The sequence below is a fragment of the Pinus tabuliformis genome, chromosome 3_1 (assembly GCF_031772625.1).
Source record: "Pinus tabuliformis cultivar Carrire ecotype Pingquan chromosome 3_1, CPIR1, whole genome shotgun sequence".
Classification (NCBI taxonomy): Eukaryota; Viridiplantae; Streptophyta; class Pinopsida; order Pinales; family Pinaceae; genus Pinus; species Pinus tabuliformis.
The window spans coordinates 358,027,875-358,053,358 of record NC_142301.1 but is presented as its reverse complement, the minus strand read 5'-3'; the positions used below and the strand labels follow the sequence as shown (position 1 = coordinate 358,053,358).

The window sequence follows — 25,484 nt, the reverse complement described above, 5'->3', positions numbered from 1 at the left end:
ATATTTTTTAAAAGTGAGCTAATTAGATTAAGTTTGGAAGCGGGGGGCAATTTTTTTTTAAATATAACATTATCATTCACTTCCCAACATTCACGTAGTTCATCGGCATCTTCAACAACTTTTCTTCAAAAAGCCATAACTTCTTCATCCGGAAGCTATTTTTTTTTTAATCGGCCTAATTTTTCGAGATCTTTCCATTGGAACACTTAGTTTCAGCGTTTTCAGCTTCAGTTTATTTTAAAATGGAAAGCCCATGCCTAGTTATTCTTGACACCACCTCATCGAGGTACATACTCCACCTAGGATACCCAGAGTATGTCCTCCACTAGACCATTTCCCTCAAGGAAATGTCTGTCCACTAGACCATTCTTTATCCAAGTCCATGTACTTGACTTAGGATCTCCATCCTAATCCATCACAGTACATGACTCAAGAATGTTTGTCCAAGATGCTTATCCAATCCACCATTCTCCTTATCCATGTCCATGTACTTGACTTTGGATATAAGTCCTAATCTATGACAATACCTAACACATGGAGACCCATAGTTATTCAATCCGTTATCCCTATCTATGATACATGCACTAGACTTACGAAAGTTAATCTTGGCCTAATACATGACAAAGGGAGAACTAGTGTCCAACTTTACTTTCTCTCAACCAAACAGGAGAAATCCATGCTCACAATTCCCTTACATCAGCTACCTGTTATTGTTGTAGCTTCCTCCACCAGCCCTCGTATCACTCAGTTTTCTCATCATGCAACTTCTTGAACTAGGGCTCCAAATCTGCCTCTTAACAGTCCATGATCGTGTACTTGAGGTCTTCACCAGCTGCATCCTAAACTGTGTACAAACACTACTTCTTGCCTTGAAGATAATCCATCACATTGTTCCTTTAATTTACAGATTATCACAGTACAAGTTTAGCCAATCTATTGTTCAGTCAATCTTGAACACAACATGGCTGACCTTTCCAATCAGTCTCTATCAATCAACGCAGCTCCATAGACACAAATAATTCCGCCCTCTAACTGTTATTCTCATCTTTCCAAAATAGTCAACTCTCAAGGTCTTCAAATAAACCTTCTTGCAAGTCATACAGTTGCTTCTTAGATGATTGTCCTTGGCCCTCTAATTGTCCTATTGTTGCTTCAATTTGACAGTCATTGGGGCATCATCAAACTGCCTTTCAATTACTATCATAAGGTCTTCCAAGCACAACCCACTTGATAGTGAATGTCCATTGCTTCACTATCCTTGGGGTTTTCACAAATCTTCTCATACAATGGTGAATCAACTCTTGCACTCACTGTACAATGAGCTTCTTCAAGTCTGCTCTCTGAACAATTTCAGAACTGAGCCTACACCATTCAGCCCTGTCTAGGGCTTCGTTGTACCTGCAAAACAAAACAGAAAAACCATCACCATATGAACCTCTTCCTGCGTAGTTGCTACAGAGAGATGTGACCTTGCTTTGGGAGGCCAACCAGGCAACTCGATCTCCAAAACAGATCCTTCTTTCAACTTGCAATTACACAGAAGTCTCGTTCCTTCTTGATTGTGAGACTCCTCCTTTTGCTCAACACTAGCCCTCTAGACTTCAGCGAAATGTCTTTCTTAATAATTGATCTAGCGCTTCAAGGACAAACTCAGCTGCCATCCAAACAGTGCTTCATATGCCCAAACAAACTATCCTAACTAGGACCTCATCCACTAGCAACAAAATCAACTTGAAAACACCATGCTACATACCCCTTTTTATACTTTTCTGAGTCTGTGCATTTGTTGTGGGTTCTTGGCCTGGTTAGGGATTCTATCAGTCTACTTCAGCCCTATCTTCCTGCTCACAAAAAACCTTCTCAAGCTGCAGTACTCCTCTGCCTACAAGCTCCTCTCATACGCTAGCTTCTAGGGCTGCTTCTAGCCCACTGTAAGGCCTTTAAATCCTCTTTAAATCTGAAGTTACAGGACTTGGCCCTCCTTCCAGAAATATCAGAGAATGCAGCCTGATTTCAAAGAAATATACCACCCAGATACTAACACAAATCTCCCCAGAACTTCCTTTAAATACTCGGCTTGCTCCTTTATTTGAATCTGCCCAAGCAATCACAGAAAATCAGCAAAATGAGGTCTCCTTTTCTTCTTTTCCACGCTTCAAATGTCTGCGGCTTATTTCAGAGTTGGTTTCCTTATGTTTCATTGCTCTTTGGATGGCTCAGATTACAGCCATTTTAGCAACCCATCTCAACCTTCAAGTTCAGCCTATACATGGACTACATCTTCAGCTTCTCTTTTACATCTTCTTGGTCTCCTCAGGAATTAATTCGCATTTGGAAAGACCTTCAGATCTTATAGTAACTCGGATCATTGTATAGGTGTAGTGTTTTATCATAGCTCGGACATCAATCACTGCTTTAGGCTTGGATCAAATAATTGCTTCAAAACTTTGTATCTTCGTCATATTTTGGAGGAGATGTCACACATCAATGGTCTAACTCGTAGTACTGCCATGTTATGCCCTCTTTGAATCATAGATCAACTTCATAGCTTGTATGACTCTGGATAACTGTTATTTTTTCAAATCTATCATTGTCCAAGAGTATATGGCTTTCTGTCATATCTCAGTCTTAACTCATGAAAGGAACTCGGGTCATATTGTCATGCCTTCGTGTCCTTACAAAAGATGTATTTCGCCTTACATATCTTCTAAGTTCTAACCATCATTCATGCTTCAAGATTTTGATCTTTCTCAGAATGCTTGTATCACCAAAATTCTGATCTTGTAATCCTCCTTTAAATTCAGCCTTTCTTCGTCCTTCTTGATTGCAAAAGAACAGAACTATTGATCTTCAAGAATATTCTTAAACAGAACTGCCTTATCATAGTCTTCAAGACTTCGGCTGCCTTATCATTGTCTTCAAGAATTCTCTCACAGATTTGATAGAGAAGGATTCAGCATTGCAGGTGGAACTTGGAGATAATGCCAAGTATGCAGTAAAAGGAGTTGGGACAACATCATTTCAGCTGGAGTCCAGAGATTCTCTACACATGAGAGATGTATTGTTTGTACCAGGATTGAAGAACTTGCTCTCTATTTCAGTGTTGGAGGATAGAGGTTACAGAGTTGCATTTGTAGATGGTCAGGTTCTTGTATGGCCTAAGGGCTTGAGCATAGACTCAGCAGGAGTGATTGGTGTTCGAGAGGGAGGACTATACAGATTGTTAGGACATCCAGCCTAGGCATTGGTACATGACAGTATCAGTTTATGTGAGTTATGGCATTGGAGATTTGCTCACCTGCACTACAGGGCTTTGCCAACATTGAGGAGGATGGTTACAGGTCTTCCAGAGCTCCAGGCAGAGCATGAGGGTGTTTGCAAGGGTTGTGCATATGGAAAAAGTTCCAATGGATCTTTTCCAAGCAATGACAGTAGGTCCAAGGGGATCTTGGATCTAGTACATTTGTGACATTCATTCAACCTTGGATCATCTTTGGGTAGTTTCTTGTACTATGTGACATTCATTAATGATTTCTCCTGGAAGATATGTATCTACTTCATAAAGACCAAGGTTGAGGTCTTCAGCAGGTTCCAGGAGTTCAGGGTTTAGGTAGAGAACTTGACAGGGACGAAGATCAATGTTTTGAGGTTAGATAATGGAGGAGAGTATACCTCCAACGACTTCAGTGATTTCTGCAAGGAGGCAAGGATCAAGAGGGGGTTGATAGTTCCTTACAACCCTGAGCAGAAAGGGATTCCAGAAAGGAAGAAAGGGTGCATTGTGGAGGTTTTCAAGGCAATGATTCATGATCAAGATTTACCCATGTTCTTATGGGTAAAGGCATCCAACATGGCAGTTTATGTTCAGAACAAGAGTCCTCACCAGATATTGGAGGACAAGATTCCTGAGGAGGCATTCACAGGAGTGAAGCCAGAGGTCAGTCATTTGAGGATCTTTGGTTGTCCAGTATACATCCATGTGCCCAAGGAGAAGAGGAAGAAGTTAGAACCTTCTGGGAAGAAGGGTACTTTTGTGGGATACAACAAGACTTTGAAGGCCTACAGGATCTACATTCTAAGACAACGTCAAATTGAGGTTAGTCGGGATGTTACTTTTGATGAGGAGGTAGCCTTCAAGAGGTTTAGAGAGTCTCATATGGAGATTGATAGTGAGGAGCGAAAGGCTTCAAAATATGTGGGTATAGATCCCTCTAGTCCTGTTGTTCATCCTTCGAACTATCAGGAGGAGTCAGTGGAGCCAACAAAGCCAGTGGACTCGCCTAGAGATGTTGTTGAGACCAAGAAGAGGCCAGCATGGCTTCATGACACTTTGCAGGATGCAAAGAGGCATGCAGCTCCTAGCAGTACTTTCAGGCAAAACAACCACAGAGGTTCTCGAGTTATGTGGCATTGATGAGCCACATTATTGATTCTAAACCTTTCGGTTATGAGGAGGCAGCAAGCCAACAAATTTGGAAAGGTGACATGATGGAGGAGTATCAGTCCATCATGAAGAATGATGTTTGGGAAATAGTTCCACGAGCAGAGGGGAAGTCAGTGGTGACTTCCAAGTGGATTTTTAAGATCAAGCATGCAGCAAATGGCAGCATTGAGAACTATAAAGCAAGGTTTGTGGCGAGAAGGTTATCTAGGAAACTTTTGCTCTAGTCGCCAAGTATAATTCCATCATGACAATTGTTTCTCTTAGTTCAATTATGGGTTAGAGGTTACATCATATGGATGTAAAGACCACATTTCTCAATGGTGTAATTGGGGAGGAAGTGTAAATAGAACGACATCAGGGCTTTGTGATACATGGGAAGGAGTCCCATGTTTGTAGATTGAAGACAACTTTGTACAGACTCGAGCAGGTACCTAGGACATGGTATTCCAGGATTGATGGATACTTGATGAGTTTGGGCTTCACCAAGAGTGATGCAAATCCTAAACTTTACTACAAGGTTGTTGATGATGATCCTTTGATCTCGTTGTTGTATGTTGATTTGTTCCTTACTAGGGCAGAGAGACTTATTATGGAGTGCAAGAGGGAGTTAGATTCAGAGTTCGAGATGAAGGATCTTGGCTTGATACAAGTGGATTTTTAAGATCAAGGATGTAGCAAATGGCAGCATTGAGAACTATAAAGCAAGGTTTGTGGCAAGAAGGTTATCTAGGAAACTTTTTCTCTAGTCGCCAAGTACAGTTCCATCATGACAATTGTTTCTCTTAGTTCAATTATGGGTTAGAGGTTACATCATATGGATGTAAAGACCACATTTCTCAATGGTGTAATTGGAGAGGAAGTGTACATAGAGCGACCTCAGGGCTTTGTGATACATGGGAAGGAGTCCCATGTTTGTAGATTGAAGACAACTTTGTACAGACTCGAGCAGGCACCTAGGACATGGTATTCCAGGATTGATGGATACTTTATGAGTTTGGGCTTCACCAAGAGTGATGCAGATCTAAAACTTTACTACAACGTTGTTGATGGTGATCCTTTGATCTTGTTGTTGTATGTTGATTTGTTCCTTACTAGGGCAGAGAGGCTCATTATGGAGTGCAAGGAGTTAGATTCAGAGTTCAAGATGAAGGATCTTGGCTTGATAAAAGTGGATTTTTAAGATCAAGCATGCAGCAAATGGCAGCATTGAGAACTATAAAGCAAGGCTTGTGGCGAGAAGGTTATCTAGGAACTTTTGCTCTAGTCGCCAAGTACAGTTCCATCATGACAATTGTTTCTCTTAGTTCAATTATGAGTTAGAGGTTACATCATATGGATGTAAAGACCACGTTTCTCAATGGTGTAATTGGTGAGGAAGTGTACATAGAGCGACCTCGGGGCTTTGTGATACATGGGAAGGAGTCCCATGTTTGTAGATTGAAGACAACTTTGTACAAACTCGAGCAGGCACCTAGGACATGGTATTCCAGGATTGATGGATACTTAATGAGTTTGGGCTTCACCAAGAGTGATGCAGATCCTAAATTTTACTACAAGGTTGTTGATGGCAATGTTTTAAAACTCTGACTCCGACTCTGACTCGGGTATCGACTCGGCCGGCTCGATTTCAATGACTCGGTCATTGTAAAAAATACATTAAATATTTATTTTTTATAAAAACACATAATTTTAAAGATTTTCATTCATGTTTCCAAACACACAGCATTAGAATAGATAGAAGACAACATATGATCAACATATGATCAAAGTAGGCTCATGAATATATCCATTATATCAAAATGGCACCCAATGCACTGTCCGATACATACATGATGATGATATAGAGATCAAAACAAAAACACATAACCAAGGAGGCTATAAATGGACTCTACAACAAAATTCTGTGACCAGTAGTACTGCTGGCTACTGCTAGAGTTGTCAACATCATCTGGCTTAGTGTTACTTGGGAGCGGGAGCGAAAGTGGGGAGCGAGAGCGAAAACGGGAGCGGGAGTGACATTTTCAGAAGCTCCTGGTTTGGGAGCGAATCCCAGAGGAGTTCGACAATCAATGTCACTAACATAAAGGTACATAGAGGGATTGGTGCTCTTGATTAAATACGAGTTCCATACCTTAATACATGACAAAATTCAATGGAAACATTGCAATCCTCCAATCCTAAAATCCTGAAAAACTGATAAGTCTGCTGGATTTTGAATGAAATCTAAAATTCTACTTTCTCCATATGAAATCCAATGAGGCCGGAACCACTCTCAAACATCCTGAGTCATTTCATGGTAATGTTAAAAATTTAATTAAAAAGATGAAAATGAAGATTAAGGAGAATGTCACTTTTACTTTAAGAATTTAACATTACCATGAAATTTGAATAGCATATCAATACTAGGAGAGGGGAATGGACCCCAAATAGCATTTAACTAATTTAGAAAACACCTTGGAGTCCAAACCAATCAGCAAACACTTCAAAATTTCATTAAAAAAATGACAAATCGCTGTTTTGATGGGGTTATGGGCCGCAGGTTATGACTCGGCCGAGTCAATACGAAAACGGTCGAGTTGGCCGAGTCAGCGATGACTCAGCCTCCCAAACCGTTTCCTCCACCGAGTCACAATTCTGGGCATTGAAACAGATCAACTCGGCCATTTTTGTTTCGAATCGGCCGAATTTTAAAACTATGGTTGATGGTGATCCTTTGATCTTGTTGTTGTATGTTGATTTGTTCCTTACTATAGCAGAGAGGCTCATTATGGAGTGCAAGAGGGAGTTAGATTCAGAGTTCGAAATGAAGGATCTTGGCTTGATACATTATTTATTAGCATTGGAGGTGTGGCAGAGACCAAGTAAGATCTTCCTTGGACAAGGGAAATACACATTTCATCTCTTGAGAAGATTTGGTATGATGGACTATAAGTCCATGGCTACACCTATGGTGACAAATTTGAATAAGCTAAGTGATTCCGATTTAGATTCAAATTTGTTGGATCCCGCTATGTACACGAAGTTGATTGGATCCTTGATGTACTTGGTTAACACCAAACCAGATATTTGCTTTGCAATTAACACCCTGAGCCAATTTATTGTTGAGCCAAGGCATGTACATTGGGTTGCAACAAAGCATGTGTTGAAGTACCTACATGGTACAATTGGTTATGGTCTGAGATGTCTCACGTGGTGAAGTGCGGCTGTAGGGATATGCTAATTCTGATTGGTCCAGGAGTGCAGTGTATAGAAAGAGCACCTTGGGGTGTAGTTTCAGCTTAGGATCAGCTATGATATCTTGGATTAGCATGAAGCAGACTTTTGTCGCACTCAATACAACAGAAGCAGAGTATATCATAGCCAGTGTCACAAGTCAAGAAGCAGTGTGGCTTCAGAAGCTTCTCATAGGGCTATTTGATCAGGTGATAGAGATGACCTTAATATATTGTGATAATCAAAGTTGTGTCAAGATTTAGGAGAATCCAGTATTTCATGACAGGTCAAGCACATTGAGATTAAATATCACTTCATCTAAGACAATGCAGAAGAGAGCAGTGAAGCTCCATTACATATCCACAGATGAGCAAATTGCGAGCATTCTCACCAAGCCTTTGTCTAGGGGGAAGTCTGTATACTTCAGAGACAAGCTTGGCGTGATGCAGAATGTCTCCCTCACTGACAGAGAGTGTTGATTTTTTTGTGGCGTCAGGTAGACATTCTCCCACAGGGTCATGCTAGTTTGACTGGGGGAGAATGACACATTCACCCATGGGGCCATGTTGATTTGGCTAGGGCAGAATGGCCCACAGTACTCACATTGCTTGTGTCGGGATCAAGTGATCTATTTTTTATAGAGCGGGTTTGATTTGTTTACCTTATGGGGTTTTTACCCATTAGTGGAATAAATAATTCTAGTCTAATTTTGAGTTGTAATGTAGGCTCCATACGTGAAGGGGTTTCTTGTGATGAGGTTCCTCTTTATTGGTCTCCACTCAACATTAGAGCTCTATATAAATAGACAATCATGTGAGGAGATAAATCCTCAACATAGCAAGTTCAATTGATCTTTTCTAGTGGAGGAGAGTAAGCAGAAATCTATTTGTTGAGGATCATCTTTATTATTTTACTTCAACTCTTGGAGGTCGCACGTGTGAGGAGGCTGATCGACTTTTGACCAACAATTTGATAACTACATGTGTGAGTGTTGACCAATGGTTTGGCAATAGAGTTTGACCGAGTTCTACAGTTTGACTAGCCACATGTGCGAGTTTGACTGCAAAGCAAGATTGACCATAGGGCCGAATTTGACTGCAGTACGTTGACCAACATTGACTTCTAATTCTTGACTAGTTTGACTAGTGTTGACCAACAACAATTTGACCATGTTATGAATGTAAATAATTAATGATTAAATAGTTAACAGTGATAAGTATACCGAAGAGGTATATCTCAAAGGACATAACTGTTCATGAGGGGGTACCCACCTAGGTATATATATGGGACACTCAGTTGTAAGAACCTCATCTCTTGTATTCAAACATTTCGATATAAATACTACTTGCCCTATAATGGATACTTCTATGTTTCAGATATTCTGAATATTCTGCTACATATATGAACATTGTTCGTTACATTTGGTATTAGAGTCGCATTCTCCAATCCTGGCCTTTGGCCATTAACTCTTGTCAAAATCATTGTCGTTGCAATCAAGACTTTTAGCCAGACAAGTTTTGGGAGGTTCCCCATTTCGCAATCAAGCCTTTGGCCATTAAAAAAAGAGTGTCAAAATATACTATAGAATATATATATATATATAGAGAGAGAGAGAGAGAGTCAAAAAAATACAACTAAAAAAGAAACATCGGAAAAAAATTATAATAAATAAGGAGAAAATTAAATTAAAAAAGTTATATATATCATAATAATAATTAAAAACATAAAACATAAAACAACTCACCTAGTCGCCACACGTAGCCCCACAACATCCCTCCTATGTCATTCCAGCTGCCCTTTTCCTCCAGCCATCAGCGGCCATTTCTTCTGCCCTAATTTGCCAATGAATTTGTATGCAGTGGCAGCTCGACAAACTCCTACAACACAGCACAATCTCTCGTTGCCTGCTAACCACTACACTTTGTTGCCATTGAAGCAACCAGTCGTTGCTCATATGCAACCGTCGGATCCCTGTCTCATCCTGTTTGCTAACAATCAAATAGCCAACCGTTGTTGCTCCTATGCCTGCACTCTACCACAGCCACTTCCCCATTCAGCAAAACAAAGGAAAAAAATCATTCAGTCGGTCATCGACTAGATCACTGGAAGATTACATTTCTGTTCGCGGAGCCCGTGAGAACTTTTAATTTCATCAAAGGAAAATAATTCAAAATCACTATTGAAATTGCATCACAAACTTTAGTAATCAACATGACTCTCCTTAAACATAACCCTTCATAACTAGGACCAAAAAATATTATATCTCATATATTAAATAATTCAAAAATCAGATATTTAGTTCGAATGAAAGTAAGCACAATACCACTACCAATAAAATAAAAAAGGAGCAACTAAATAATTTAAATGTTATATTAAAAAATAAAATATTTAAAAATCAAAGACATATATATCAAATAATAAAGGGGAAAAGATTTTTATTATTATTATTATTACTACATATATACAAGGGAACTATAAAGAGGATATTATATCAAAGATAGTAAAGAAATATATAAAAAGAGGTACTATTATAGAGAAAAAGTATTATTATAAAGAGTTCATCCAAAAAGGTAAAATGGAACTAGCAATGGAAGATTTTTAGAAACCTCACATAATTGTGCTTCATTGCTATTTAAAAATAAAGAGACATTGAAATATCACATGAATAAAGACAAGCTATAAAGATATTTTATTATTCAAAAAAAGAATACAAAGTTCATTGCCTCTTCAAGGGGGAAACCTCCAACAAAGAGCTCAATTACAATAAGACTCGATGATTCTTCCCTTGCTATCTACGACTATTTATAGCTATATGACTTCCAAAACCCTAACTACTAGTGGTCTCTTGCATAATAAGGGTTAACCACTTTATTTATTAACTATGGCCCGTTTATAACTAATTCTAGTCCCTTTTCTATAATGTGGGTCATTGTTGAGAAATCAATGCAATTAGATTAGGGTTTGATTCCTCTTTCTTGATAATTACTTGTGAATTACGTTGGCTTCGGTTACTTCTTTATTATCTTATCTTTCATTAAGCAATTACCATATTAAGTGTGTATGAAGATCACAAAACAAGAGACGCAAGATGTAGGCACTACGCCAGGGAAAAACCCCCGTCGAGGGGAAAACCCAATCAAACTTCTCTTACTTCAATAGTATTCTTTGAGACTCTTCAACCTAGACAAAGACCAAACCTTCCCTGCACACCAAGTCAGCCTTTTAGAACTTCGACCTCTTTCCCAGCAACTTCGATTATGCAGCAGCTTCCGGCATCAGGCAACAGCGAAACTTAGAGGACTTCGATCTCCCAAACTAGGGCATGAAACAGAAAGAGCGACACCAAAAGTTCAATTTTCTTCTTCTCCATAGACTCCACCCAACTCACACTTCTCTTCCCACTTCGCACTTCTCCAGCGTTCTTAGAGATATCGAACTAGCTAGAGATGAGATGCTCCAAATGAATTCAACTTGCTTCAATTTATAGGCTTCAAAGGAGTTCGAATATGTGTCCTTAGGTCGGCTTGATGTGGAGGACAACTAAATTATATTTGACACAATACTAAACCTTTTTACATGATTCAAATGCCCAAGAAGGGTCTCTCTAAATGTACAATGACTCTATAAACTCAATATTAATCCTAGGAATCCATAATGGGGACTTTGACTAATATAATGATGACCCAAGCATGAAACCCGTGATTTAATAAGTCATTGTTGTTATAGAATGTAACTAGGTTCGGTCTTCATAATGACTTGTAATTATGAATTTATGTAATAAAGAAGACAAAGATAATAAAATGTATTTTGTAATACTTGCATCATGGGTTTCATGAGCAAGGAGTTTTTATTATAGGTCAAAGACTTCTTCTTGATGTCTTTAGGAATTTGTCTTGTCATAAATATAATTAGAGTCATGTATATGAAGTCATGTTACACTCGTGTAAAGGACAAATTATTGATAGAATTGTATGCTCCAAGACCTTGTCACTATCTCCTTGAAGACGGCCTCAAAACAAAGAATGCACAAACTCAAGTCAGCTCAAAGTGAAGACACAACTATTCATAGGTCATGTCGGCTCATTTTCAGTGGAAAACCACTATATATACCCATGTGGACTTCGCACAAATTACAAGAAGATCAATTCGGATATGTCTGAGATTTTCGGATAGCTTTTGTGTAAGAACAGTGAGAAAAATTGGGTTTTCTTAGTGTGAAAGGAGACAGGTCAGCGAAGAAAGGGTCTGAGATTTGGTGCGAAATCAAGAGATATTTCAGTGAAGGAAAAGGGAAGCATAGCGCAGGAAATAAGGTCTTGTAGTTTTGGATCCAAGTCTGTAATGTTGAAGAATCAAGGGTAATTCTATATAGGGTGATTCTTCTTGACTTGATAACAATTTGTGGAGTCTTCTTACTTTTCTTGTTAGCTTAATCTTCTTCTTCTTCTTAATGCATGTGTGTGTACTTCATCAAACTGCTATCAAAAACATAAGAACAAGAACACAAGATGTTGGCTCTCTGCCAAAGCCAAAATCTCTCTTCCCTTGAGAGGAAAACCCTTTAGTAGGTTTCTTTTATTGAAGCTTCTTATTGATCAATGCCAAACCCTAGACCCTTGACTAGAATGTCCTCCAAGCACAAATCAAGTCCTTTCTCCATTTTGCACTTTGTTCCCTGGCACTTCCTTCTTCCTTCATCCTCCTCCTTTCGGCACTTCATTCTTCTTTCAACTATTGGTAAACCTTGTTGCACTTGCTCTAGATGAGATGCGTCTCTTCTATACTTAGAGATATACTTCACTTATGTAGACACCTTCCTTCAAATGAGATCATTCTTGAGATGTAGGTGTAGACTGAAGTGACTGTAAAGTAGCCCTAGATTCTCACACGTGTGGGAGGTTTACTTGTTGTTGTATACCCTTCTCTCCTTCACTTGAGTACCCTTCTTCTACGCTTGAGTAGGAGGCCTTGTAGGACTAGATTTAACCCCAATCAATGAGAGATAGTTAACTGTTTGTCGCTGTTGTCGTAACTGCAGAGATAGGATTCCTTTCCTCGCATGTGTGGTTGTAACTAGCCCTAGAACAGTCCTCTCAGGCTTGGTTATGCATCCTTCTTCTTCATTGCACTTGGAGACTTCTTCTTCGTCCTTCGTTACCCTTTACTTGCCTCTTTACTTCGCAAATTTCAGAGATGATAGCTTGACGTTGTGAGGGAGTGGACAGCCTCTATATATAGAGGATTGTCCCTCATAAGGCTAACTAGAAAATTGCAGGCCAACTTGTCTTCCTTGCTTCGGATGGGTTCTTTGGTGATGTCGTTACATCGAGGAGACTCGTTGACTTTGCTTGGAGGTATTCTCTTGACTCTAATACATAAACATACATGGTGTAACATGCCCTTAATGTCTTCAACATTTTATTTTCACTATTTGACTTACCTATAGCACTTTAACATGTGCTAGACCTATTTCAATGAGCAAGAAACTCATTGACATATATTATAAAAATAATATTTCTTTTCTTGAATAAATACAAATATCAAAATTACATTTATGAAGACTGAACCTAGTTACATTTCCTTCAACACTCCCTCTTAACTAGGGAGGTATTCATACAACATTACAAGGTGTTTCGCTATGTTTCAATCTTGAAGAATTCACATAAGAGAAACCGGATTGGCAATCCATCTGTTATAGCATCATAGTAACCAACATTGTTTCCACAGCAAGGCCTTGACTAACAGCTCTATCTCTCAATGGATCAAAGCACAATGTTAGCAAGACCAATGACTTATAGACACCTTAATCATTGTCTCTCAAGGTACATATCCAACCAGGTGTTCACTGAGTATGACCTTCTAGGACTATTCTTATCTTGGGTTCCCAACCCTCAAAGAATATCAGTCCTCTTGCCTACTCTTGTCATGGATGCCTTGTATCGGATGCCAGATGATTACCCAATCCTCCCATTCTTTCTTCCCAAGTGAAGACAAGAATGTTGTGTCTATCTTTCCCTCTCAATTGAGGAAGACATGCCCAAGTATCCTCTTACAAGGTACTTGACCAAGTTCCTTTCTAATTGGGAACTTGTTATAACTCCCTCTTGGGTAGGGAGTTGTCCATTCATCAGCAACTTCTTCTTCGTGGGTCCTCCAACTGCTTGATCTCCTTCCTTCCTTTGATGTCATGAAGTCTTTGTTCAAACTTCTTCTTGGTAGGGCACCATCCATCGATCACTTTCCTTCCTGGTTTGTCATGTCATTGCTTCCTTCATGGAAAGTGGCCTTCTTATCATATATCAGGTTCTCTTGTCATCTAGTTATTCCTTATCATCTTGTCTATGCTTCAGACTACTCTTCACATGGATGCTTCTTTGTATTTGCTTGTTCCCATGCTTTGATCCAGTAGTCCTTCATGACTTCATCCTGATATTGCTTCAACATTAAATGGTGTTTTTGTCGATGGCTTCTTCATCATCACATCTCCATAGAGTAGAATCAATTATCTGCACCTTTCATAACTCCAAGGCCTTCATAGGTGTCAAGTGTCCTTTGATCTTTTCCTTTCTTAGTCAAAGTTGTCCTACCTTCTTTCGGGAGATGTTTTCAATGGATCTTTGTCAGATAGTGATTCTTTGTGATCATGGTGTTCTTCACATGCTTGATCTCTTTCTTCACTTGCTTCTTCATAGACAGATTGGTCAACCACCTTATGCTCCTTGTGGAAGCACTTCTTCATTGCTTGCTTCTAGTACTAGTCAGCATTTCTTCTTTACTTGCTTCTTAGTTAGCAATCTTATACTCCTTATGTGAGTATTCCTTTTTGTTGACCTTCATTGCATTGTAGTACATGCCTTCGAGCACGTTATTGGTGAAAAAGATTGTTTCCTACTTGATCATATCATAAAACTATTCCCATGACTCAATAATATACATATGATAACATGACTAAACTTTGATGCATACATACCTCATCTTGATTCTCCTTTGATCATCTTAGCTTCATTTGGTTGTCCTTGATGTGGCCCTTCTTGCTCCATCTTAGCTTGCCTACATATCATCCTTTTCATGAATCCCATGAATGGGATTCCCAATGAGACATCTGCTTTTGTTTATGAATCTTCTTTTGAAGATTCCATCATAGGATCTTGAAGACCCTTACCCTGCAAATGTTTCTTTCCTTTTGATGATGGAGGTCTCCTAAGATTCAATATCATGATCAATTTTCTTTCATCGTGGATGAGGTCCTATACTAGGTATGCTCCTTCTACATGAATATCTTGAGTTGTATCTATCATGCTCCTATATTCTAGAAGATATTTCTAAAGATGCATTTTGTTCTATTATTTATAAATGCTCCTTCTACATGAGTATTTAGAACTCTATGTACATCATGCTGCTAGATTCTACAAGATGTATCTAACCATGCAATTTTATTATATTCCTACATGCTCCTATACTACTCAAAACTTTGAAAGAAGATTTTAAGTAAAGAGTTTGACTTAGTCATAGTAGAGATCTGGAGGATCTTCCTTCTTTTGCTTATTTTCTTCTTCTTTCACCTCTCGAGTCATGTGAGCTTCTTCCCTTTTTCTTTTGTTGTTGTTGTCCTTCTTTAGTTTAGGACCATTCCTTTTGTAGTGTCAATATTCTTGGCATCCATAGCATTGGATTTTGGATTTATCTTTGTTGTTTGTTCTTCGTGGACCAAATTTGCCAAATTTTCCCTTTCTCCTGGCCATGGTAGCAAATGCTTGTTCCTTTGATCCCACATCTTCCTTTGCTTTGATTCTTGTTTCCTCCATCTTATAGAGAGACCACATTTCACTTAGTGGGGTGGCTTCCTTCTTTGCATATATGCTTGATGTGAAGTTGCCCCAATCCTCAAGTAGAGCATTGATTACTATACTTCTCATTTCTCTGTCAGACATGACTTCCCCTAGCTCTTGAAGTTGATCCCTCATCTCAGACATCTTCATGAAGTAGGGAGTTATTCCTTCATTTGATATCTTCATTGTTGATTTGGGGTAGCATCAGATGTGCTCTAGCCATGAAAATTGGTGGAGATGCTAAAGAACATGAGATCTCCAAGACCCAGAAATGGTTTGGGCAATTCTAACCGGTTAAGGAGATATTAAAATAATTAATATTTTTAATGAAGTTCCTAAGTCTAAACTTAGGAAAAATAAAATATTAATGGGTATTAATATAAAACTGGGTTAGAAGGTTCCAAATTACATGGATCAAGGCAGATCTAATCTTAGTCTTTGATTAGAGATGTAATCTCAGCTGTTGAAGGACCAACAGGGAAAGTATAAGAAGAGGCTTGAGGGTCAGTTGGAGAACACACCAGAGTGATCAGTCATTCGATTCTCTAGAGCGGTGTTTGCTAAAAGAAAGTTGAATCAGTGATCAGTTTGCAGCAAGGGGCAGTGAGTACGAGACGAAGAGGCAGAGATAATGCCGAGAGACCAACGCAGAGGCAAAGAGGCAGACGCAGAAGCCAGAGCAGGCCACGCAGAGGCTAGCTGAGACAACACAGAGGCCAAAAGGGCCTGCATCATCCACACAGAGGGCAGCAGGAGTGACACAAAAGGTCGTAGAGGCTGCACAGTACCTCAAAGGGCTGACGCAGAGGGTTTTGAGGTTGACACAGAGGCCAAGAGGGCTGACGCAATGCTCCAGTTGTGCTGGAGAGGGTTTCGTGGGGCGAATTTTCTAAATATCTGCTTCAGAACAGAGAGGTATCACTGCCAGTTATTTTTCTCTCTCGGGTGAGCCAGTTTGGCAACCAGTTGTACTCAAGGATATACTGCATAATAAATAACCCTCAGAATTGCTACACTAGTTTTCCCAAGTTGGGTTTTTCTAGGGACGAGTTGTCCAAAAATAACGATGTCACTTGTGTGTTTGCTATTTCTTTCAGTTGTTGATCTGTAGATGGTTAACACTGTATTGTGTTTATTTCGATGTTTATATGTTTAAATAACTTGTTCGTAATTAACAATTAGGAGAAATAAACTAGAGAATATAGATAAATTTCTAACGGGTAATACTTAGAAATTTCAACATTCATCTAGTACAATTCATTTCGTAGAGATATCACTTCTCCAGTTGTGCTTACCGAGAGTAACTCTACTAGTTTATCATAGATTTCTTTTGATGTTTCAAGTTTGGAGACATAAGTAATGAGAGAGTCTTTGATGAATTCTATTAGAATCCTTTGAGCTCTTGTCTCATTCTTATTATACTTGGCTAAGGGTTGAGTTTGTTCCTTAGCAGGAATAGTGACACTCCCTTTGATGTGTTCTAGGAGTTCATTCTCCTTGAGAAGTAAATCAGTCATCTTCTTCCATGCAAGAAAGTTATTAGTCCCTAACAATTTGTTGCTTTCCTTGCAAAAGACATTGATGTATATTAAGAAGGGGACATATAATTACTTGATTTCTCCTTGAAGACTTGATGGCTTGCCTTCCCTAGATCTTGATGTTCTTCAAGTTGCTTTCTCCAAGTGGACTTGCTTGATGATGAAATGTGCTTGATGGCTTGTAGCTTGATGTAGGTCCTCCTTTGATTTGATCTTCTTGTAGGTGCCTTTGTGTAAGGCTCTTCTTCTTGCTTTGTAGACTTCCCTAATGAATGATAGATGGTAGACCTTCTTGTCCTTGAAGTGATTGAGACTTCTTGATTAGATGCCTCAACTTTTGTAGATGTCCTTTCTTTGATCTGTGTTCTTGAGATGCCCTTTCCTTGATGTATCACCTTAGCTCTGATTCCATGTTGAAGAATCAAGGGCAATTCTATGTAGTGTGACTCTTCTTGACTTGATAACAATTTGTGGAGTCTTCTTACTTTTCTTGTTAGCTTCTTCTTCTTATTAATGCATGTGTGTGTACTTCATCAAACTTCTATCAAAAACATAAGAACAAGAACACAAGATTTTGGCTCTCTGCCATGGCAAAAACCTCTCTTCTCTTGAGAGGAGACCCCTTTAGTAAGTTTCTCTTATTGAAGCTTCTTATTGATCAATGCCAAACCCTAAACCCTTGACTAGAATGTCCTCCAAGCACAAGTCAAGTCCTTTCTCCTTTTTGCACTTTGTTCCCCGGCACTTCCTTCTTCCGGCACTTCGTCCTCCTCCTTTTGGCACTTCGTTCTTCTTTCAACTGTTGGTAAACCTTGTTGCACTTGCTCTAGATGAGATGCTTCTCTTCTATACTTAGAGATATCCTTCACTTATGTAGACACCTTCCTTCAAATGAGATCCTTCTTGAGATGTAGGTGTAGATTGAAGTGACTGTACAGCAGCCCCAGATTCTCGCACATGTGGGAGGTTTACTTATTATTGTATACCCTTCTCTCCTTCGCTTGAGTACCCTTCTTCTATGCTTGACTAGGAGGCCTTGTAGGCCTAGATTTAACCCCAAACAATGAGAGATAGTTGACTGTTTGTTGTTGTTGTCATAACCGCAGAGACAACCTTCCTTTCCTCACATGTGTGGCTGTAACTAGCCCTAGAACAGTCCTCTTAGGCTCAGTTATGTATCCTTCTTCTTCGCTGCTCTTGGAGACTTCTTCTTTGTCCTTCGTTACCCTTTACTTGCCTCTTTACTTCGTAGATTTCAGAGATGATAGCTTGACGTTGTGAGGGAGCGGATAGCCTCTATATATAGAGCATTGTCCCTCCTTTAGGCCGACATGAAGGCTGACTAGAAGATTGCAGGTCGACTTGTCTTCTTTGCTTCGGATGGGTTCTTTGGTGATGTCGTTGCATGGAGGAGACTTGTTGACTTTGCTTGGAGGTATTCTCTTGACTCTAATACATAAACATACATGGTGTAACATGCCCTTAAGGTCTTCAACATTTTCTTTTGACTATTTCACTTACCTATAGCACTTTAACATGTGCTAGACCTATTTTAATGACCAAGAAACTCACTAACATATATTATAAAAATAATATTTCTTTTCTTGAATAAATACAAATATCAAAAGTACATTTATGAAGACCGAACCTAGTTACATTTCCTTCAACATGTAATGATAAGTGTGGATTACAATACTTGAAAGAAGGGAAGTCTACCACAAGAAAGGAGACATCTTCAGCGTGAAAGAAGGCACTCACAAGTGCATCTACAGTTCAGTCTTGATCTGAAAAGAGGCTAGATATAACTCGGACTTGGGTTGGCATATCTTAGAAAGAAACCAAAGGTAAGTATTGTAAATAGGAAGCCTACTACAGCATGATCAAGGGTTTGGTCTTGGACTTTAGATATATCTAAAGGACGTTGAAAATAGACCGAGAAGGAAACTCCAGGAGAAGGCCAAGGAAGAGTTTAGACTAGGGACCAAGTCTCCCTAGTGTTGGTGCAGAACAATGCAGAAAAAGAAGATCAGCATAAGGAGCTTAGAAAGAGCAGTGACAAGGTCTTGGAGGCATATTGGTGTCAAGGGTCTGTGTCATGGTCATGGTACTTGTCAATTAAAGATCTATAAGAAGAATTACTTTCAGGTTTTCCTCTCCAAGAGGGAGAGGTTTTGGCCCTGGCTTGAAAGCCTAAATTTTGTGTCTCTTGTGCATTTGATAATTGACTTGATGAAGAACATAATAATGTAAAGAAAGATAATTAAGTCACAAGTAATTATCATGAAAGAGAAATTGAATTAAATGCCTTAATTTCTCAACAATTGTTACAATAATAAAAATTATTTTCTTTACTCTTTTGGCAAGTACATTACATGATGACTGTAACGAATAAAATATATAAATAATATAAATATAATGTAAACGATAATAATCATAAATAATAGTTAGTTAAGCTAGTAATTAGGTTGAAGAGGCATGTCTAATAAGACATGACTCTTCATGAAGAGACACTTGCTTGGTATATAAGCAAGCCTCTCGTTCTCATTTGTAAATCATCATTATCATTCTTATTCATATTTAATATATAACATTTGTATCCTCATGGATATCTTTATATTCCTAGTTTTCTGGAATAATTAATTTATAGAAGGAACTTTGTTCGCTTCATGTGGTATCAGAGCCACGTTTCGCTGATCACCAAGCCTTTGGCTATCAACCTATCATCAACCTTGTTGCTGTCATAATTGAAGCGTTTCACTATATATTGGGAGATTCTCCATTTTTTAGGCCTTTGGCCATTAAAAAAAAAAAATTAACCAAAAAAAATATAAGTAAATAATTAAAAAAAAAAGAAGAAAATAAAAAGTAAAAAAACAAAAAACAAAACGGATACAAAATCTCATACCAAGTATATTTAAAGCTTTTTACGTGGAGAAGCCCGTGGTTTTAAAAACAACCCATGGTAATTGCCCATGGTATTTTAAAAGTTAAAGGAAAAAAAAGAAAAACAAAAAACAAAAGGAATACGTTTTACTTTTTACGTGGAGAACATTTTAACGGAGGTTTTAAAAACAACCCATGGTAATAGCCCATGGTATTTTAAAAGTTAAAGAAACAAGAATACAAAAGCTCTTACGTGAAAGGTAAATATTACTTTTTACAGGAGGTTTTAAAAACAACCCATGGTAATAGCCCATGGTATTTTAAAAGTAAAAGATATTTTGATAACATTGGAGAAAAAAAGTGTGATCTAAATAATTTTAATCGTTCAAATCTAAAGATTGTGACCGTACCAAGAGTCACGTCTCATCCAAATTTTCCGAGAAAAAAATATTATTATAATTATAAAAAAGGATACTATATAAGCCTTATATAGTTACATATAAAAGGAAAAGTGGGTCTCAAAAAAGTATATATAAATTTTATATAATTATAGTTTTATAATATGTATAAGTTATTATTATATAAATTTTTTATTAAAAGAGCGAACCAAAAAAAGAAGAAGAGGAGAATATTTGAAAAATATATATAGGAGAAATAAGTGATATTTTATGATAAAAATAGCTCCAGTTGAGAAGAAGAAGAGGAGAATATTTGAAAAATATATATAGGAGAAATAAGTGATATTTTATAATAAAAATAGCTCCAGTTGACATATTGTTTACGTAAAAACATCAAGGAAAAAATGGAGACTAGTAATGAAAGGTTTTCTGAAACCCGTAGTACATGTGTTCGCACACTATTTAACATCAAAGGATCACTCGCAGGAAGAGACATCATAATCTCTATCAGTCCTACTGAAAGAAGTAATTATGTTAGTCTTAAATGTGCTAATCAATTGGTGATTCCTGAATCAAATATAGTTGAAAAAAAAAAAATTGGCAAACAATACGATACAAGCAATTTACACCTAAATATTGGAGATTATACTTTTACCTCACAATTCACCATGCAAACCCTATATTTTAACGATAGTGACATTGTTTTGGGATCACCATGGATGAAAACTCTAAGTTCCTTTATTCTAAATACTAAGAAAAAGTTTTTAACATTTTCTTACAAGGAGAAGAAAATAATGCTCCAAGATGTTACACTGAAGATGTTACACTGAAACCTTTCAGTAACGCCAGAAGATATATCGGATATTTCAAACGTAATTTCTCAAGAAGGTAAAAGAGTATTACAAAATATGCAAAATGAAATTGACAAAATCACTATTGACAAAAATGAAGAAGTTTCTCGACTTAAAAACCATAGTGAAAAATTGTTGACGCAAATTAAGATACTAAAGAAGGATAAGAAGTCATTAGAAAACCAGGTACAACAACTTATCAAGAAGGAAGCATCAAATGTAGGAATTCAAGTTGATGACAAAACAACACATACCGATTCAGTGAATGTCACAACTCAAGAAGAAGACAAGCAAGTTGAAGAAAAGACGCGCTTGGATGTTGTAATTCAAACGATGAACATCCCCAATGAATGTTTCATAACAAACTCAACATCTTCGCCAGAAGAAAATATAAAAATTGTCGCATGCCTAGTAAGGAAAAATCAAACAAAAAAGGTTCCATATCGGCATCTGAATCATGAGAACAGACGAATCAACCATGCTACATATTTGAACAAGTCAGAACCGAAACAACAAACTGATGTTCCAGATAATAGTGATGTAATCTCAATCCAGTCTTATGCTAACAAGTCGTCACAAAATTCCAGTGATCAGAATGCTATACAGAAGATTAATCTGGGATGGTCTGATCCCTTCTCGGTGCGACAATTTTGTTTGTCACTAAGAAGATCATATCAACTTGTATCGACAAGGATGACTATTCCAAAACAGAAAGACTTTCAAAGCCGAAAAAGAGATCAAGCTTTTTTTTCATCGACAAGCTTTGAGGACAAAGCTTTTTGAGGAAGGAAGCAATGTAACGAATAAAATATATAAATAATATAAGTATAATTTAAAAGATAATAATCATAAATAATAGTTAGTTAAGCTAGTAATTAGGTTGAAGAGGCATGTCTAATAGGACATGACTCTTCATGAAGAGACACTTGCTTGGTATATAATCAAGCCTCTCGTTCTCATTTGTAAATCATCATTATCATTCTTATTCATATTTAATATATAATATTTGTATCCTCATGGATATCTTTATATTCCTAGTTTTCTGGAATAATTAATTTATAGAAGAAACTTTGTTCGCTTCAATGACTCAAATACATTAATGAAGACCGAACCTAGTTACATTTTCTAACATCAACCACTTACAATTATTATTAATGTGGACAACCGCTTACAAGCTTTATTGACTCAACTAACTAACTATGACTCTGACTAGGCCCCTTGGGCTTATTACATAAATGAAGGGGTTAGGGTTGGAACCTAACATGCCCTCCCCCGTCAAAAGCAACCTTGTCCTCAAGGCTGCAGCTGCGGAAACTGTTGAAGAATAGTGGTTGGTTCCCATGTCGCATCTTCTGGAGAGGTGTCTTTCCACTTAATGAGGACTTCCTTGATCGTGCAGTCGCAGAGATGTCCTTCGTGAATAGCGAGGACCTGTTTGGGTCGAAGCCAATGTGAGCCTTCCTCATTCAATTCTCGCAGAGTTGTTTGAAAGTGACAATTGTTCCCCGCAACTTTCTTAAGGCAAGATACATGGAAGATTAGGTGGATTTTTGAAGTAGTGGGCAAGGCCAGTTTGTAAGCGACTGCTCCTATATGTTGAAGTCCCTGAAAAGGCCCATAGAATTTTGGTGCTAGTTTCTGGCAACCCTTTACTTGGAAACAGGTATGCTTATAAGGTTAGAGTCGCAAGAACACCTGGTCACCTACTTGAAATGACCACTAGGAACGATATTGGTCGACATGTTGCTTCATTCTATTCTGAGCTTGATGTAAATTATCTTTGAGATGAGTGATCATGGCGGCACAGTTCTGCAGGAGCTAATCAACTACATGTACTTTGGAACATCCAGGGATATAAGAAGCTGGTGAAGGTGGGAGTTGGCCATACATTGCCTCATATGGCGTCATCTTGGTGGCTTCATGATAGTTAGTATTATACCACCATTCAGCTAAAGGCAGCCACTGTACCCATTGATGTTGCTTGTCTAAAGTGAAGCATCGCAGATAGGTCTCCAAACATTTGTTGATTGCTTTTGTTTGACCATCGGTTTGGGGATGATAAGTTGTACTCAGTTGGAGTTGTGTGCCCTGTAGCTTAAAAAGTTCCTGCCAAAATTTGTTGGTGAAAGTGGGGTCTCGATTAGACACAATGGAAGTCAACATGCCATGCAATTTGAAGATTTGGTCCATGAAAAATTGAGCCACCAATGTTGGGGTAAATGGGTGTGGTAGCACGCAAAAATGAGCATATTTGGAAAGTCTATCAACAACCACCATGATGACTAATTTGTTGCTTGACTTTGGGAGACCTATAATGAAATCCATGGAAACATTTTTCCAGACTGAAGCAACGAGTGGTAGTGGTTGTAAGGTTCTTGGTAGCTTGGTTGTTTCCCCTTTGTTGCACTGACATACATCGTATTTAGCGACAAAAGTAAGAATGTGATTTCCAACTATTATTGGGTCTGCATAGTTTTTTTCCTGGGGTGTTGTCTCGTACCCCGTGCAGGGGGAATTAGCCCCCCTACAAACCCCCCAACAGGGGGGCTTCCACCCCCCTGCGACCATCCAAAGCATATTCACTTTTCCTAGAGGAGCAATGGTGCAAATTATAAATAGGCTTCTACCAAGATATTAGCTTAAAGGACAAATAAAAATTGGCTGACTTTTATATGCATAACCTTGTCATCTCTAATATGCCTATTTGGGACCCCAATCTTTACACATCCAGTCTTTGCATTGCACTTTTGGAGCATTTTGAGCCCTAAAAGTGCATGTTGTCATGCTTATAGAGAACATATACACTAGTTAAGAATGGTGTTGGAAAGGTGATGTGGAATTTAATTTTGCATCCAAGGAGTACCCAAGTTGCATACTTTTGATGAACCCTACTACACTAAATGTGAAATACATGGAAAAACGTGATTGCAATCACATTTTTCATGTATTTCACATTTTTCGTGTAGTAGGGTCCATCGAAAGTATGCAACATGGGTATTCCTTGGATGCAAAATTAAATTCCACATCACCTTTCCAACACTATTCTTAATTAATGTATATGTTCCATTAATAGACTATATACAATCCTTGGTCCGTCGTGTCGATATGTGGGGTTATTGTCCTTCAGCTGTTGAACCCACTCTGTCAAGATGTTAGGAAGCTCTCCAAAGAAAACTTCATGGAGGTCGGTAAACACGTACTTTTGTAGCCATTTTTCTAAGTTTTGATTCTTGTCCCTATCTCTTTCACAACAAACTCATGCAACTTCCATCTAAACCACCATGTAATAAATGTTGAATCTAGGTTACCACTCCTAAGCTTAACGCACATATGTATATATCATTTATACATGGACACTTCAACGCTTGAACATGGGTTTCTCTCACTATAATGGAGTGGCAAATAGGTTTATTTCTTTTGACTTTGGACCTCACCCTTTAGTTCTTAGGGTTCCCCGTATTAATTCTTCTAGATGGATCATATTCTCTTTTGGATGGGTCAAGACTTGTTCTCTTAACTGCAGCTTGGAATGATAAGCAAGGAGCAGCGTTCTCCTTTTCTGAACAGCATGTTACTTCATCTATTACAACTTGATAAGAGGGCAGCTCTTAGGTCTTTCGGCACCCCAGAAATGAGACACAACCTTCTGCAATTGACACAGGTACCTGCAGCCCAAAAACAGAGAGAGAAATGACTAAAAAACAATGCCCAGAACAGCCATGTTCTCACCTTCTAGCCTGTGGCCTTCTGCCCTGAATGTGGTCTACCAAACAGTCATGAAAAACCCAAACGTCTGCCCTATTTCTCCTTCGCTAGGAGTCCCTTCTTCCTGCGGCTAGATCAGAGAACCTTTGTGATGAAATTGCTCCTTGGATGTGTGAAATAAGGTTGGAGGACTCCTCCTTTTTTAGGAGACAGGGAGGGCTTCCACATGATTATTTTACCCCAAGCCGACCTTGTCAATTTGCATACGTGAGAGCTTTAATTCAAAAACACATTTCTTCTTGACCAAATTTGATGATCTTTAGGTCGATTTTCGTCCTTTCGAAATGAGGAATTCAATGCAAACATCATCTCCATCAAATGATTCTGCAAAGCGAAAACTGGCCCTAGTTTCCAATTGTAACACCCTTCACGAATAGTCATGTCCTTGGGGACATGTCGCTTCAACAACTAATTATTATTTAATTAATCAATATTATGATTATTATTATTTATATCATTTATATTATTTTTATATATTATATTCATAATAGGTTCTAGTCTCTCTTTCTAACTTAACTTCTTCTCCAATTTTGGATGCAACTGTCACTGTATCACAAGTATAG

General features: G+C 38.3%; 1 protein-coding gene across 1 annotated transcript in view; it reads right to left on the bottom strand.

Moving 5' to 3' along the window:
* ALA3 (aminophospholipid ATPase 3) overlaps positions 1 to 25,484 on the bottom strand; it is a 289,031-nt gene that overhangs the window by 159,078 nt on the left and 104,469 nt on the right. The gene's annotated exons all lie outside the window — the stretch shown is intronic.